The sequence below is a fragment of the Gobio gobio genome (genome assembly GCF_949357685.1).
Source record: "Gobio gobio genome assembly, chromosome: 17".
Taxonomy (NCBI): domain Eukaryota; kingdom Metazoa; phylum Chordata; class Actinopteri; order Cypriniformes; family Gobionidae; genus Gobio; species Gobio gobio.
Window position 1 is genome coordinate 3,206,498 of NC_137110.1, and position 17,500 is coordinate 3,223,997.

At 38.9% G+C, this 17,500-nt stretch overlaps 1 protein-coding gene across 5 annotated transcripts in view; it reads right to left on the reverse strand.

The window, feature by feature from the left end:
• The window catches only part of pacsin1b (protein kinase C and casein kinase substrate in neurons 1b), a 65,714-nt gene that overhangs the window by 43,740 nt on the left and 4,474 nt on the right, over positions 1-17,500 (reverse strand). For 3 of the 5 annotated variants that reach the window (XM_079839935.1, XM_079839933.1, XM_079839934.1), the window contains exon 1: positions 14,650-14,717. The exons of the other annotated variants lie outside the window; for them this stretch is intronic. The gene's annotated coding sequence lies outside the window, so the exon portion shown is untranslated. Of the gene's footprint in view, positions 1-14,649; positions 14,718-17,500 lie in introns of those variants that run through there. 5 annotated transcript variants of the gene reach the window in all.

Sequence of the window (17,500 nt, forward strand, 5' to 3'; positions counted from 1 at the left end):
TTCAATTTGGGTCGGCCAAATCCAGGCGGAAATCCCGTAAAAATATTCCCAGAGCTAAGGAATTTAATTGAATATTTTATTAAACATAATTTAAATTAATGAAAACAATTTTAATAACTTTAGTTTTATTTAAAGGGGTGGTTGATTATGATTTGACTTGTTTAACTTTAGTGAGTGTGTACTGTCGCTGTTTGAGCATAAACAACATTTGCAAAGTTACGACGCTCACAGTTCAAAGCAAAGGGACATATTTTCTTCTACAGAATAGGGCTGTGCAATTAATCGAATTTCGATTTCGATTTCGATTTTGCCTCCCAACGATCACCAAAATAGTACAATCGAGAAAAAACGATTATTTTGCCTTGCGTTCTGAATGAAACGCGCACGCGCACATCCGCCCCTCCCGAACCCACAAATCTCTCAGTCTCAGGTCGTGAGACTCGTGTGCATATCATCCGCTGGAATTTAAAAACTCGGCGCGAGTAAAGATGGCAGAAGGAGGGCAGTTACAGCAGCGTTTGGTGAGCAAAAAAGCCAAAACCAACTCCGTTGTCTGGGAACAGTTTGGCTTCGAGGAATCAGACGACGAGCAGAAACATGCTAAGATTTTCTACATGGTAGTGGCTGCAACGCTAGGGAACATCACGAATTTGTTTAACCACTTGAAAATTAAACAGAGTGACCTATGACAATCTAATAAAGAAACAAAAACTGACGAGAGCAGGGGAGCCGTGTAAACGTCCTTTTTTTCCTTCATATTTTTCAAATAATTCTCTCTTTGTAAACTTTGTTCAATGCATGCGAGATTGCGAGTGCTGCCATATTTTCGAATATGACCAGTCGTTTTCACCGTCATCACCCGGGTTTAGTGCTTTAGGGTTTAGGTTTAGAATGAGAAGCCGCGCGCGCTGTGAGAAAATGTGTCTCTGTTCTCATCCGAGAGCGCGCACACGTCTCTCAGCGCGCAAATATTGAGTTCTCTTTCAAGTCTTGCTCTTAAACGGACAAACTCACACAAAACGTATGTCAACATGTCCATCTTGATGAGTATCTTAGCAGACATAGTCTGTATATGCCTTAAGTGAACTTTATACAGTCGATAAAGAAGACGCGAGGTCTTAAAGGGGCAGTAGCCTTTACTGCTGTCTGTTTAATGTCAAACAACAACAGACAAGGACATCACTCACTGCTCTTGATTGAATAGCTTTTGTAAGTTTAATAGGATTAATCTTTAATTTATGCACTCAAATATGCAATGTTATTTTACATTTGATACATTTCTGTACCTGAAAACTAATGTTAGACGTACATGAAAAGCATAGCCGAACCATATTGTTGATCTTATTTATTTGTGGTTATCATTTTTACGTGAATACTTTTATTCGAATATATGTTATATTATTTATTCAATAGTTCAAAAAGTACAACAAATGTTACAATTTCAATTGAATTGTTGAAAGGTGTATTTTTAATAAATACAACACATTCCCAAAGTCATGTGAAATAATCGTGTTACATAATCGTGATTTCAATATTGACCAAAATAATCGTGATTATGATTTTTTCCATAATCGAGCAGCCCTACTACAGAAATCACTTTTTAAGGACTACAACAAACGGCTGGTAGGAACTACAACAAGCTTCTTCGCGGGTTAGTGACATCACTAACCCTGAAATTTACATAAACCCCGCCCCCGGGAACACACAACAAAGGGGGTGAGGCTATGTTGAGAATTTATAGATTATCATGACAGAATATGCTAATCAATGACTCATAAATTCATCAACTATCCCTTCAGAAAGGTCCTGTCTCGTTCTACATGTTGTCTTGAGTCTCTCCATCATTATCCGACTCCAGTTTGATCATAAAAGGCTGAACAGTTTCATTGTGTCTGCATGAGGTGATCAGAGCTCCTGAAGCTCCGCCCCATGAACAGCAGCTCATTTGCATTTAAAGGGACACACACAAAAACGGCATGTTTTGCTCACCTTCAAAAAGTGACGATTTTAACATGCTATGAAAAATTATCTGTGGGGTATTTTGAGCTCAAACTTCACACACACACTCTAGGGACATCAGACTTATTTTACATCTTGTAAATAGTGGTAATCAACCACCCCTTTAACAAAACTAATACTGCGAGATATGAGCAATACGAGAAATGCTTGCCTTGTAAACGCCCTGATTAAGAGAAAACAATTGCTATGTTTGTGAAATCCAAAAGCTCCACAGCTGCGTTTGGGATGTGAACACCGCAGGTGAAGCTTTGAGTAAGAAGACAAGACTCATTCATTCAATAAATACTCAAGAGACTGACACACACTCCCTCTCTCTCTCTCTCTCTCTCTCTCTCTCGTGTTGGAGGAGCTGCATAACTGTTACAGTCACACCCTGGACAAACTGAGAAGAGAGAATTCACACAGTCAATGTCCAATAATATACAAATATTCACCAATATAGTCTTAACGGGGTCATGAACTGAGAAATCAAAGCTTTTGACATATAAGAGGTCATCATACTATATGAATATCCTGTAACTTCTTTGTTAGTCCAAAAACAGCTTTTATTGAAACCAAGCCCAGAGAATGACTCGTTGTGGAATGTGCCTATTTATGACATCACAGATCAACGCCTACTTCATCATCACAACTTTGGCCCCGCCAAACTCACAGCAGCCAATCACAGCAGTGGGCGTTTACACTGAAGTCTCACAGCAGCCAATCACAGCAGTGGGCGTTTACACTGAAGTCTCACAGCAGCCAATCACAGCAGTGGGCATTAACACTGAAGTCTCACAGCAGCCAATCACAGCAGTGGGCGTTTACACTGAAGTCTCACAGCGGCCAATCACAACAGTGGGCGTTTACACTGAAGTCTCACAGCAGCCAATCACAACAGTGGGCGTTTACACTGAAGTCTCACAGCGGCCAATCACAACAGTGGGCGTTTACACTGAAGTCTCACAGCGGCCAATCACAGCAGTGGGCGTTTACACTGAAGTCTCTCAGCAGCCAATCACAGCAGTGGGCGTTTACACTGAAGTCTCACAGCAGCCAATCACAACAGTGGGCGTTTACACTGAAGTCTCTCAGCAGCCAATCACAGCAGTGGGCGTTTACACTGAAGTCTCACAGCAGCCAATCACAACAGTGGGCGTTTACACTGAAGTCTCACAGCAGCCAATCACAGCAGTGGGCGTTTACACTGAAGTCTCTCAGCAGCCAATCACAGCAGTGGGCGTTTACACTGAAGTCTCACAGCAGCCAATCACAACAGTGGGCGTTTACACTGAAGTCTCTCAGCAGCCAATCACAGCAGTGGGCGTTTACACTGAAGTCTCACAGCAGACAGATCTCCCTTCAAACAGAGCATTCAAATCAGAGGCTAAAATCAGGGCAGGAAAAATGCCTTTTATTTCTAAATTACGACAATATTTGATGTAAAAACCAAGTAACGCATTACTTTTAAAATGTACAACAAAATATCTAAGTTACTTTTTCACATTTATTTGACTGACAGCTCTCCGGTCCCCATTTTGAGAAAAATTGAGAGTAGTTCTAGACCAAATGTGAGCATTTATTTATCTCACTTGCACAAAAAAGATTCCGTACTCCTCAAAATGAATAAAATCAGTCAAATGCAAAATCTGAATACTATGCAAACATTCAATAATTAAATGGTAAATGAAACAAATACTTGTGTGCATTTAAATCTACCTTTATTGACCAATGTCTTGCTGCCAGCCTTCAATGATTCAGTTAAACCATGAGCAAAAATTACTTGATTTTTTGTTTTTATTGGTAAAACTTTTTTCTCCTGCGTCCTATTCTTCCATTATCCAGAATGACAGTACAGCTGAAAGGTTTGTTTGAGCTGCGCCCTCTACTGTACATGCGTGAATTAGTATTTTTACCTCAGCCTGAGGCTTATTATTTCAATTTTGGTATGAAGAGGTCTTCACATTTGCACAAAAAAAGAACTTTTTTGTTATAAAAACAAAACAAAAAAAACAAGCCCAGTCCAGGTGAGAAAACGTAACGCATTACTTTTCTTAAAAAAGTAACTAAGTAACTCAATTAGTTACTTTTTAAGGGAGTAACACAATAATGTAATGCATTACTTTTCAAAGTAACTTTCGGTGGAAATGGGGCTTTAGTCTCAATCTAAGCTCAATATACTGATGAGAAATTTTTGAGTTCATATTTTAGTTGCTTATGAGTGTGGTTGTAGAAATATCCAACAAGCTTCACTAAGTTCTCACATCTTTCAGCATTCGTGAGGCACAAGTCGTTTAGAAACCGAGGAAGGGATTATTTATATCAGCTCGTTGCAGACTTGGCAATGTTGGAAGCATAAATCTCCCATCTCTCCTCAGCATCTCATTCTCTCCAGCGTTTATTCTCAATCGATACGTCCTACCATCCGCCTCTTCAATGTGTTTCTCTCAATCTTTGTCCATCTCACAGACAGACAGAAACTTGGGCAAGACTGCAGAGAAGGATCAATGCAGGATCTCTCAGCAGCCAAGAGCGTGTGTGTGTGTGTGTGTGTGTGTGTGTGTGGTAAGGCAAGGTCACGGCACAGCTGATATCCACACCGCCTCAGAAACACATGAGAACCCGTCAAAAAGCAAGCCAGCCTCCTGGTAACACGACGCCGGAGAAATGCAGCAGCTGAGATCTGGTTGCATGGATTCCCTGAGGCTTCGAAGAACAGCGTAATCCATCCCATAAAAGACATCACATTCGGACAAACGCTCTTAAAGGACTAGTTCACTTCAAAATGAACATTTCCTGATGATTTACTCGCCCTCGTCCCATCCGAGATGTTCATGTCTTTCTTTCTTCAGTCGAAGTTTTTTGAGGAAAACATTCCAGGATTTTTCTGCTCATAATGGACGTCAATGGGAACCAACGATGAATGAAGGTCCAAATCACTGCAGTGTTAAAGGGTTAGTTCACCCAAAAATGAAAATTCTGTCATTAATTACTGACCCTCATGTCGTTGGACACCCGTCAGACCTCCGTTCATCTTCAGACACAAATGAAGATATTTTAGTGTAAATCTGATGCTCTGAAAGGCCTCCATTGGCTCAATGGTTCACTCTCAAGACCCTTAAAAGGCACTAAAGACGTCGTTACAAAGTCCATCTCACTACAGTGGTTCTACAACAACTTTATGAATCGGCGAGAATAGTTTTTGTGCGCAAAAAAACCCCTAAATAACGACTTACAAAGTGATGACGATTTCAAAACACGGCATCATGAAGCTTCGAAGCGGTTTGACACGCGATCCGAATCATGATTCGACTCACTGATTCATAACGCTTCGAAGCTTCATGATGCCGTGTTTTGAAATCGTCATCACTATGTAAGTCGTTATTTAGGGTTTTTTTGCGCACAAAAACTATTCTCGTCGCTTCATAAAGTTATTGTAGAACCACTGTAGTGAGATGGACTTTGTAACTTTAGTCTTTAGTGCCTTTTAAGGGTCTTGAGAGTGTAAAGTGCATTGTGTCAATGGAGGCCTTTCAGAGCCATCAGATTTACACTAAAATATCTTCATTTGTGTCTGAAGATGAACGGAGGTCTGACGGGTGTCGAACGACATGAGGGTCAGTCATTAATGACAGAATTTTCATTTTTGGGTGAACTAACCCTTTAATATTTCGATATGTATCGATACTGAAATATCTGAAACGATACGATACTCATTTTCTCATTCAGTCCGGCGACCGCGTGTTCTGCTGGATTTTTCCTCATGACAGCGTGTTAGTGTTGGTGTGACCGGTCTGAATTTCGTTAATTCTACTAATATCCCGCAGATTTCACGCTCGCATCTGAAGCGCACACACACATACCGTAATAAAGCCGCCTCTGACATACAAGTGCAAAAATGAGCTCCTTTTTCCAGCTTATTAAAGGTATAGTTCACCCAAAAATGAAAATTAGCATACATGACTCACCCTCAAGTCATCCGAGGTGTGTATGACATTCTTATACACTGAGTTATATTACAAAAGTCCAGGCTAATCCAAGCATTCGAATTTGATTCATAGTTGCTCTGTTTTTGAAGTCCATAAAAAGTGCATCTGTCCGTCAAAGAACGTGCTCTACGCGGCTCTGGGTGTTAATAAAGGCCTTCTGAAGCGAATCAACGCATTTGTGTAAGAATATGTTTTAATGGTTTTAGTGAACTATTATAACCCTGATACTTTATTGAATAATGTGTCAAATAATGTTCTTAGTCTTTCCCCCTGACTATGAATTAAATGGGAATTCAATTAAATACAGTTTATTGTGTAAACGTATATATAATGCGTGACTTTTAATTATAAACAAGCTGGAAATACACAAGGACTAGGGCTGTAACGATTTGACCAAAAATAAAAACCTCGATTAATTGAACATTTTACCTCGACTGCGATTAATGAACGATTATTTTGCCTTTTTTTTTTTTTTTGCTTTCCGTTTTTTGCCCTCATACGTTTTTTGAATAAGTTCCTGATAAGGTTTTTACTTTTCCACTATTAAAGGTGGGATATTTTTTTTCTAATGAAAGTGCATTTCTTTGTGATTTTAAAATACTTGAGGGAACGGTTGACTTTCAGCAGTTATTGTCTATGGGGCAGATTTCTGCTTGTTGTACATCAGATAAATTAGCACCTACATTACATTTATTTGAATGCATTAATGAGAGAGTGATGGTGTGTGTGAATTACTCATACCTTCTCTATTCATTATGAAGCTGTGGTTTGTACTTCAAAGGTATTAAAATCTATAATGGTTGAGTTTCTGAGCTACTTTAGTGATAAAACACAGGACGGCGTTGACAATGAGTTTCTGCGCTCCTCTGCGCGCGATCTTCACGTGATGTGCGAGCTTCAGTCTGAGTGTTCGTGAGTCTCAATATATCAAGCATTAGTTCAACATAATACACATCTGACGGTCTAAAATCGCTTTAATGTTCAAACTGGCAGGCCTTAAAACACATACAAATGACAAAGCTTTGTGAACGGATACGTTTTCCGTATTTTTGTTTTTGAATATTGCACAATCACTTTAAATGTTCAAGGCTTTAAACGCCTTTACTTGACAAACTTTATGATATCAGAAAGCGATCTGGCTTCGGGGCTTGCGCAGGCCGTCTGTGTGTGTGTGTGTGTGTGTGGCAGCGCGTAGGCTAAAAGAATGGCGATTAACTGACCTGTATATAAACTGTGTAAAACATGCAGTTACTCTAGTGATTCTGGACATCTATAAACACAGATAACGGCTCCTGCATCTCTCAAACTCAAACGCCTACGGTTTCGATTATTTTTCGATTAATCGCCCAGCCTTAACCAGGACTCTTATTTTGAAATGTCTGCGCCGGCTCATTCAAGTTCAGATGAGGAGATCAAATATGCACTGTTAGACCCTTCTAAATCATATGACTATATAAACATGGTACAGTAAACATGTGATTATTCCACAGCATTAGTTCATAAACATGCCCTGTCATAAATGTGTGTTATTGATTGATTGAGCCGCTCTGGAGCGCTGTCGCGTGAGCCGTGTTTTCCCGCCGTTAGATCCACACGTTTCTCCTGAAGCCGATACTGAAGTGAGTTAAACTGCAGTTCATGGACTGGCCACTAGAGGCAGACTCCAGGAGGAGCAGAATCTCATTGAGCTCATGTTAAAATGCCCAACTTTACAGCAGAAGAACACATGTTTACAGTCTGGGACAAACTGTGCTTTTGGTCTATACGGCTAATGTTGCCCTTCATACGACTGTGAGGGGGGGAATTTTTGTAAACAAAACTCATTCGTTTACATTATATAAAGCCTTAACCCTTTAACTGTCACCCCCCTTTTTGAGTATTTACGTGAAAATGCACTACCCAAACTTAAATGGTTGTAATTCATGAACCCTTTGGACTAAAGACTTATGGTTGGTCTCTTTTAAAAGAAGACACTTGGCAGATTATTGCTGAAATTATAGAATTAAATTATATAAAAGTTATTGAAATTTAAGTTTATTATTATAAAAATATAATAAAATATATATTATTTATTTTATTTAAAAAATATATAAATTAATATAGGTTTCAGCCTAAAAAAGACAGAAAGTCAAAGCCAAAATTCTAACCAAGTTGTGTTAAAAATTTTAGGTCAAAAACTCAAAAAATGAGTTTTCTGTAAGACTTTTAGCTGCATAACCTCCAAAAATCCACTAGGGGTTAGACACATTTTGGTGATTCCTAAAGGTCCTAGTTACTTAATCTGGCAGATATTCTCTATATATAATATTATTTTCTGAATATTTTTGGCTAAATACTAGAATCAATGTTTATGTTATGAACTTTTAGCATGAAAATCAAAGTTTGAATGATTAAAAGTGTGGTTGTTGACTTTTTGTTACAAAGGTGAAAACTCTCTTGTCATATATTAATCCATTACTCTTCCAACATATATATTTTCTGCAAAATCATCAACAAATATGTATTCTTGAGTCTTAGACCTTTCCAATGATATATAGTTTGTCATGACAAGATTAGGATTTAATAGTAATATAGTGAAGTAAATGTAAATGCCCGTATATGGGCAGGTGACAGTTAAAGTTCTGCATAATTAAGGGCGTGGCCACTTTAAGTGACAGGTGGATTGCCGTTTGTCTGCTGTCGGTTAGTCGTCACCTCAGCTCCGCCCACGTCCCGCCTCTTCGGCCATTTTATATTATCCGGGAGTGACGCGCGATGACAAGATGGCGACGGCCAGCTCGACCCGACTTTACACTTCAAAACTGCTCTTCAGATCCTAAACCGGAAAACCGGATCTCTTCCCTAATCGACCCTCACTCACATTTTCACCTCACTTTTATTCACTGACGAAAATGACGGTAGATTTTCATCATAGTTTTTGTCATCCAAAACTGTTTTTTATTTAGTTATCGTCTCATTTTCGTCAGTGAAAAAAGGTTGTTGATGAATAATTATGATATAAACTGCATTGATTTGGACCTTCAACCGTTGGTTCCCATTGACGTCCATTATGTGCAGAAAAATCCTGGAATGTTTTCCTCAAACATCTTCAACTGAAGAAAGAAAGACATGAACATCTCGGATGAGATGGGGGTGTAATTATTATATAAATACAAGGCAGATAAAATAAAATTATAGCTAAAAATTACCACTAAAGCTTCATCAGACATGTTGACAAAACTACCAACAAAAAAATAAATAAAATATCAAATTACATATACTAAACTACTGAACAATTGTATTAATAAGATGATAAAGTAATATTATAAATAATTTCTATTATAAATAAAATATAAAATAGATTTTTTTAAAGTACCAAATTAATTATATAAATAGAATTAGGCAAAAATTACATCAGACATGTTGCCAAATTGATTTAATAAATAAAATATAAACATATTTATTTGAGTAAACTACTGAATATATTTATAAATAAATGCTAAAGTAATAAATATATTACCAAATTACATTTTTACATAAACAACTGAATAATTTTATCAATAAAATAGTAATTTAATATTATAAATAAAATAACAAATCTATTTTTTTAAAGTATTAATTCTATAAATAAAAATCCAAATTGATTTTATCAATACTAATTTGCAACTAAAGCTTTAATAATGAATACTGAATATATTTATAAATACAATTCTTAAGTAATATTATAAATAAATTAACAAATTACATGTGACATAAACTACTGAATACTTGTATAATGTGATATATTTATAAATAAAATAGTAATTTAATATTATAAATAAAATATCAAATTGATCATATAAATAAATGTAGCTAAAACTGGATCAGTGTTGCCAAAACTGCTGCTGATTAGTCAAAAGGACAGAATCAGGGCCGTGACCCATGAGAGTCCCATGAGGGTGATCAGATCTGTGCCCTTGAGCTTGACCCTTGACCCCCATCGTCCTGAAGTGAGCACTGGTCATCCTTAAAGGTCAAATGATTCAACCAAACCACATCATTCACAATGGAATATTATGCCTGCACTTCCTTATAGTGTGCGCATGACTGTGCAATATGCAATGATAATGTCTTTCTGAAGCAGAGTTTGAAACTGTTGCATTGAGGTTTTATCCCAGTGTGAAGTGCTCAGATGTTATTGTCCCTTGAGGTCAGTGAAAAGCCTCTAAGGCCACAAGGACAGACTCTCCTTGGGTTTAGTCCTCATCTGAAGGACAGATTCAGAGCCAAGGCGAGCGCAAACATTACTGCAAAAAAACTACATTTGAGCTGAATCTACACTCTAAAAAATGCTGGGTTGAAAATGGACAAACCAAGCAATTGGGTTGTTTTAACCCAGGGATTGGGTTGTTTTAGCCCAGTGATTGGGTTGTTTTATCCCAGTGATTGGGTTGTTTTATCCCAGTGATTGGGTGGTTTTAACCAAGCGATTGGGTTGTTTTAGCCCAGTGATTGGGTTGTTTTAGCCCAGTGATTGGGTTGTTTTAGCCCAGGGATTGGGTTGTTTTAGCCCAGTGATTGGGTGGTTTTAACCAAACAATTGGGTTGTTTTAGCCCAGGGATTTAGCCCAGTGATTGGGTTGTTTTAACCAAGCGATTGGGTTGTTTTAACCAAGCGATTGGGTTGTTTTAGCCCAGTGATTGGGTTGTTTTAGCCCAGTGATTGGGTTGTTTTAGCCCAGTGATTGGGTTGTTTTAGCCCAGTGATTGGGTTGTTTTAGCCCAGTGATTGGGTTGTTTTAACCAAGCGATTGGGTTGTTTTAGCCCAGTGATTGGGTTGTTTTAGCCCAGTGATTGGGTTGTTTTAGCCCAGTGATTGGGTGGTTTTAACCCAGTGATTGGGTGGTTTTAGCCCAGTGATTGGGTTGTTTTAGCCCAGTGATTGGGTTGTTTTAGCCCAGTGATTGGGTTGTTTTAGCCCAGTGATTGGGTTGTTTTAGCCCAGTGATTGGGTTGTTTTAGCCCAGTGATTGGGTGGTTTTAGCCCAGTGATTGGGTTGTTTTAGCCCAGTGATTGGGCTGTTTTAGCCCAGTGATTGGGTGGTTTTAACCAAGCAATTGGGTTGTTTTAGCCCAGCGATTGGGTGGTTTTAACCAAGCAATTGGGTTGTTTTAGCCCTGTGATTGGGTGGTTTTAACCCAGGGATTGGGTTGTTGCGATTGGGTTGTTTTAACCCAGCGGTTGGGTTGTTTTAACTCAGCAAATGGGTTGTTTTAACCCAGTGAATGGGTTGTGCGATTGGGTTGTTGTGATTGGGTTCTTGCGATTGGTTTGTTTTAACCCAGGGATTGTGTTGTTGCGATTGGGTTGTTTTGGGTTGTTTTGTTTCCAACCCCTGGGTTAAAACCACCCAACCCCTGGGTTAAAACCACCCAACCCCTGGGTTAAAACAACCCAATCCCTGGGTTAAAACCACCCAATCGCTGGGTTAAAACCACCCAATCCCTGGGTTAAAACAACCCAATCCCTGGGTTAAAACAACCCAACCCCTGGGTTAAAACAACCCAATCCCTGGGTTAAAACCACCCAACCCCTGGGTTAAAACAAACCCAATCCCTGGGTTAAAACAACCCAACCCCTGGGTTAAAACAACCCAACCCCTGGGTTAAAACCACCCAATCCCTGGGTTAAAACAACCCAACCCCTGGGTTAAAACCACCCAATCCCTGGGTTAAAACAACCCAATCTCTGGGTTAAAACCACCCAATCTCTGGGTTAAAACCACCCAATCCCTGGGTTAAAACCACCCAATCCCTGGGTTAAAACCACCCAACCCCTGGGTTAAAACCACCCAATCGCTGGGTTAAAACAACCCAATCTCTGGGTTAAAACCACCCAATCCCTGGGTTAAAACCACCCAACCCCTGGGTTAAAACAAACCCAATCCCTGGGTTAAAACAACCCAACCCCTGGGTTAAAACCACCCAATCCCTGGGTTAAAACAACCCAATCCCTAGGTTAAAAACACCCAACCCCTGGGTTGAAACCACCCAATCCCTGGGTTAAAACAACCCAATCCCTGGGTTAAAACCACCCAATCCCTGGGTTAAAACCACCCAACCCCTGGGTTAAAACCACCCAATCGCTGGGTTAAAACAACCCAATCCCTGGGTTAAAACCACCCAATCCCTGAGTTAAAACAAACCCAATCCCTGGGTTAAAACAACCCAACCCCTGGGTTAAAACCACCCAACCCCTGGGTTAAAACAACCCAACCCCTGGGTTAAAACCACCCAATCCCTGGGTTAAAACCACCCAATCCCTGGGTTAAAACAACCCAATCTCTGGGTTAAAACAAACCCAATCCCTGGGTTAAAACAACCCAACCCCTGGGTTAAAACAACCCAACCCCTGGGTTAAAACAACCCAACCCCTGGGTTAAAACCACCCAACCCCTGGGTTAAAACAACCCAACCCCTGGGTTAAAACCACCCAATCCCTGGGTTAAAACAACCCAATCTCTGGGTTAAAACCACCCAATCGCTGGGTTAAAACAACCCAATCCCTGGGTTAAAACCACCCAATCCCTGGGTTAAAACAAACCCAATCCCTGGGTTAAAACAACCCAACCCCTGGGTTAAAACCACCCAATCCCTGGGTTAAAACAACCCAACCCCTGGGTTAAAACCACCCAACCCCTGGGTTAAAACAACCCAACCCCTGGGTTAAAACCACCCAATCCCTGGGTTAAAACAACCCAATCTCTGGGTTAAAACAAACCCAATCCCTGGGTTAAAACAACCCAACCCCTGGGTTAAAACAACCCAACCCCTGGGTTAAAACCACCCAACCCCTGGGTTAAAACAACCCAACCCCTGGGTTAAAACCACCCAATCCCTGGGTTAAAACAACCCAATCCCTGGGTTAAAACCACCCAATCCCTGGGTTAAAACAAACCCAATCCCTGGGTTAAAACAACCCAACCCCTGGGTTAAAACCACCGAATCCCTGGGTTAAAACAACCCAACCCCTGGGTTAAAACAACCCAACCCCTGGGTTAAAACCACCCAATCCCTGGGTTAAAACAACCCAACCCCTGGGTTAAAACAACCCAACCCCTGGGTTAAAACCACCCAATCCCTGGGTTAAAACAACCCAATCTCTGGGTTAAAACAAACCCAATCCCTGGGTTAAAACAACCCAACCCCTGGGTTAAAACAACCCAACCCCTGGGTTAAAACCACCCAACCCCTGGGTTAAAACAACCCAACCCCTGGGTTAAAACCACCCAATCCCTGGGTTAAAACAACCCAATCTCTGGGTTAAAACCACCCAATCGCTGGGTTAAAACAACCCAATCCCTGGGTTAAAACCACCCAATCCCTGGGTTAAAACAAACCCAATCCCTGGGTTAAAACAACCCAACCCCTGGGTTAAAACCACCCAATCCCTGGGTTAAAACAACCCAACCCCTGGGTTAAAACAACCCAATCCCTGGGTTAAAACAACCAATTCACTGGGTTTGTCCATTTTCAACACAACTTGGGTTGTTTTTAACCCAGCGGGTTAGAGTGTATGCAGGATAAGAAATGCCAAACTCCCCATAGAACTGTGCACAAAAAATCAAAACGTTCATCATAATAATAATAATCGAGCCAGAGCTCAAGAGTTCAGGTGCCAAGAGGCAATTCAGGACCTTGGACAGTTCAAGACCCTCCAAGACCTTTGACTGGAGCAGAAGCCGTCAAGCGGACATCTGGATAACATCTGGATAACATCTGGATAACATCTGGAGTCTGTGCCAGTGTAAGATCAGACTAACATTACACATGTCCTCTGGTGTGAGGATTAATGCCCTCAGCTGCCACTATTGATTCATTACGTTTATCATGCAAAAACACACTAAAGTCTCCTTCGGGAGCAGCAGAAAATGCACTTACTAAAATGGTCTATTGTGAATCTCAGAGTCTGGGTTAACAAGTGCCCTATTCATGCTAATATAACGTGCTCCAATGCTTGAGCAAAACACGTCTGGCATTTCATTGTTAGGCTAATACAAACCTTTTTCTAAAGGAACAACAGTCCAATAACCATACGCTATTAGTTAATGAAGTTTTCCACTATAAAAGTTGACTACTAATTATAGCAGGATCATTTATGTTGAATTAATGAGTTGTTTATAACTTTAAAGCATCATATTTTCCAACATTTAACCAGTATGTGTATTCTATAAACAACTATATTGAAAACACCAGGTACACTTACAAAAATAAAGCAGTAAATATGAAAAGATTTCCATGTTATACCATGCAATGCACACTATTCTAAACATAAAGTAGCATAAAAGTGCATTCTAAAAATATTCAAACAAATTTAAAATGGCTATGTTATGCAATATTAATAGCTTTTAAGTAGTTTGTTTTTTCCAATGCATCCTATTTTGCCGAATGCATAATGAAGAATGCATAAAAGTCTAATGTATGCATGCAATTCAATTCAATTCGACACATGCATATTAATTCCAGGTGCACAGAGCGCTCTGTGTCCGGCATCGCATGCGAAGAACCGCAGCGTTCTCTAAATGACTGCGCAAGCGTTCAGAAATAAACGACACCGCGCGAGACGACTCGTCTATCCGCACACATCGGCACAGGTCTCATTTATACAGCCAAACAAGAACAAAATCAAGCGTTAACACGTACCAAACACAGATGAACGAGAATCCAGCCTCTCTGTGATCCTCCACTCTCCAGTAAAGCACAATAACTGTGAGCCATCTGATTCAGTTCAGGGAATCGGTTCGCTCGGCGAATTTGTTCACCGCGTCTAAGTCCTTTCACGTGGTGTTTTCATGTTATTAAATATATATCTCGATATATATTTTGAATACGTAGTGTGGCTCAGTCTATTATAGGAAGTGGTTTACAAAAGCATTGCGAGACAGTTCAACTGAATATAAAAGAGTCGGTTCAACAGAATGATTCGTTGGTGAATCGAACATCTCTAAAACACAAAGGTATCGGATGAACACAGCCAGTGTTGTGCTGATGGGGGATGGTCAGTCGAGACCCACGTTACATATTAATGAGCACCAGATCAACGAATGAGTGACCAATGCAATAATTAATATTTTTTATTAAGTTGGCCTCAGAGAGCCAGCTAACTTAAATGCTAATATACGTATTCTTCTTCTTCTGACACTAAAATTAACTCTACAACCTCCAAACTCGGCTCAGACCTTCAGAGTGTTCTTACTCCGGTTGTTATATATTTATTATATATTTTCTAACGGATACGATTTACGGTTTTCCTACAAATGGCGAATAAAACTCTGAAAAATCCCATTGACTTTCAGTGACGGAAAGTTCAAATGAGCCAAAACTGTTTGAACTCCAACTGTCAAAATTCAAATTTAAACTGCCAGAAGCCCTATCTATCTATCTATCTATCTATCTATCTATCTATCTATCTATCTATCTATCTATCTATCTATCTATCTATCTATCTATCTATCTATCTATCTATCTATCTATCTATCTACCTGTCTGTCTATCTATCTATCTATCTATCTATCTATCTATCTATCTATCTATCTATCTATCTATCTATCTATCTATCTATCTATCTATCTATCTATCTATCTATCTATCTATCTATCTATCTATCTATCTATCTATCTATCTATCTATCTATCTATCTATGCTAAATCATGCTAGAAACATGCTAATTCATGCTAAACCCTGCTAGTGACACGTTAAACAGGGCTCTCAAGTTTTGAACTGAGTTCAGAGTGAGATTTTGGCGACGGCAGCAGGGGTTTGGGTGGGGGTTCTGATCTGAAAAATGACACTAATTTGTATAAATAAATAAATAAATAATAATATTTGTATTTTATTTAATTTAACATTTCTGTGTGTGTGTGTGTGTGTGTGTGTGTGTGTGTGTGTGTGTGTGCGTGCGTGCGTGCGCATAGTATTAATTCTTGCATTTCTCTATTTCAAAGAAAGATGTCAGGGAAGAGGTAAATTAATAATCCATAATAATTTGGAATATTTTTTTGCAGAATTTCCTGTGTTGTAAATATAATTTATTCTGAAGCAATAGTCTCACCAGTGTTCAATCAGATTTGAGATATTTAAATCTGCATATCTTTTTGATATTTTTACCTTTTATGAAGGGCATTTTCCCATAATCTTATTAAATATAGGCTATGCTTCAGTTTTCATTTTATATACTTAAATTTGATCTATTAATAAGACACTGTAGGGCTGTTGTCAATCAAATTAAATAATTTACACTGAAAAATTCTATGAGATTGTTTTAAATATTTTTGAATATAAAATTAAGAATATTTTTGAATATACAATTAAGAAATGTTGGAAAGAAAACACTAAACTAAACCACCAGTAGGTGGCAGAATGTAAACTTTGTTGTTGCGGGAATATCTAAATCTTACCCGGATACAGCAATGCTATTTTCTGATTGGCTGTTCGGAAGCTGTATTTTTTATTTGATTGGCTGGTGCGTGGCAGGGCCTTCTGAGCTCTATATGTGGAAGTCACTTGATTCCTCTAATAGCAGCGCAATTTGGTGGACATTATCCTGGAAATTTCTCTGCGTGAGAAATACAAGGTGTGGCGTGTGAGCGTGTGAACGGGTTGAAATGCGTGTGTCTCACGCCCAATGCGTGAGACTTGAGAGCCCTGCGTTAAATCATGCTTATAACATAATAATTTGAGCTTTAAAATGCTAACAACAAGCTAATTAATGGTAAAACATGCCAGCAACATGCTAAAACATGTTAGCAAAATGCTTTTTCATGATAAAAACATATCAACATTTTAAATAATACTAAAACATGCTTGAAAAATGGTAAGTCATTCTAACAACATGTTAAAAGATGTTAGCAACATGCTTATTCATGATAAAACATGCTAGCAACATGTTAAATAATACTAAAACATGCTAGAAAATGGTAAAACATGCTAGCAACATGTTAAATAATACTAAAACATGCTAGTAAAATGTTAAAACATGCTAACAACATGCTAATTCATGGTAAATCATGGTATAACATGCTAGCAAGATGCTAATTTGTGTTAAATCATGGTAGCAAAATGTTAAATAAAGCTAGCAACATGCTAATTAATGATCAAACATGCCTGCAAAACGCTAAAACATGTTAACAACATGCTTATTAATGATAAAATATGCTAGCAACATGTTAAATTATGTTACCAAAGATGCTAATTCTTGGCTGAAAATGCTAGCAGCATGCTAATTAAGGTTAAACCATTCTAATTAAGGTAAATTGGGGTAAAACATATTAGCAAGATGCTTATTTGAGGTAAATCGTGGTAAAACATGCTAGCAGCATGCTAATTTGTGGTAAATCATCTACCTACCTGTCTGTCTGTCTGTCTGTCTGTCTGTCTATCTATCTATCTATCTATCTGTCTGTCTGTCTGTCTGTCTGTCTGTCTGTCTGTCTGTCTGTCTATCTATCTATCTATCTATCTACCTGTCTGTCTGTCTGTCTGTCTGTCTGTCTGT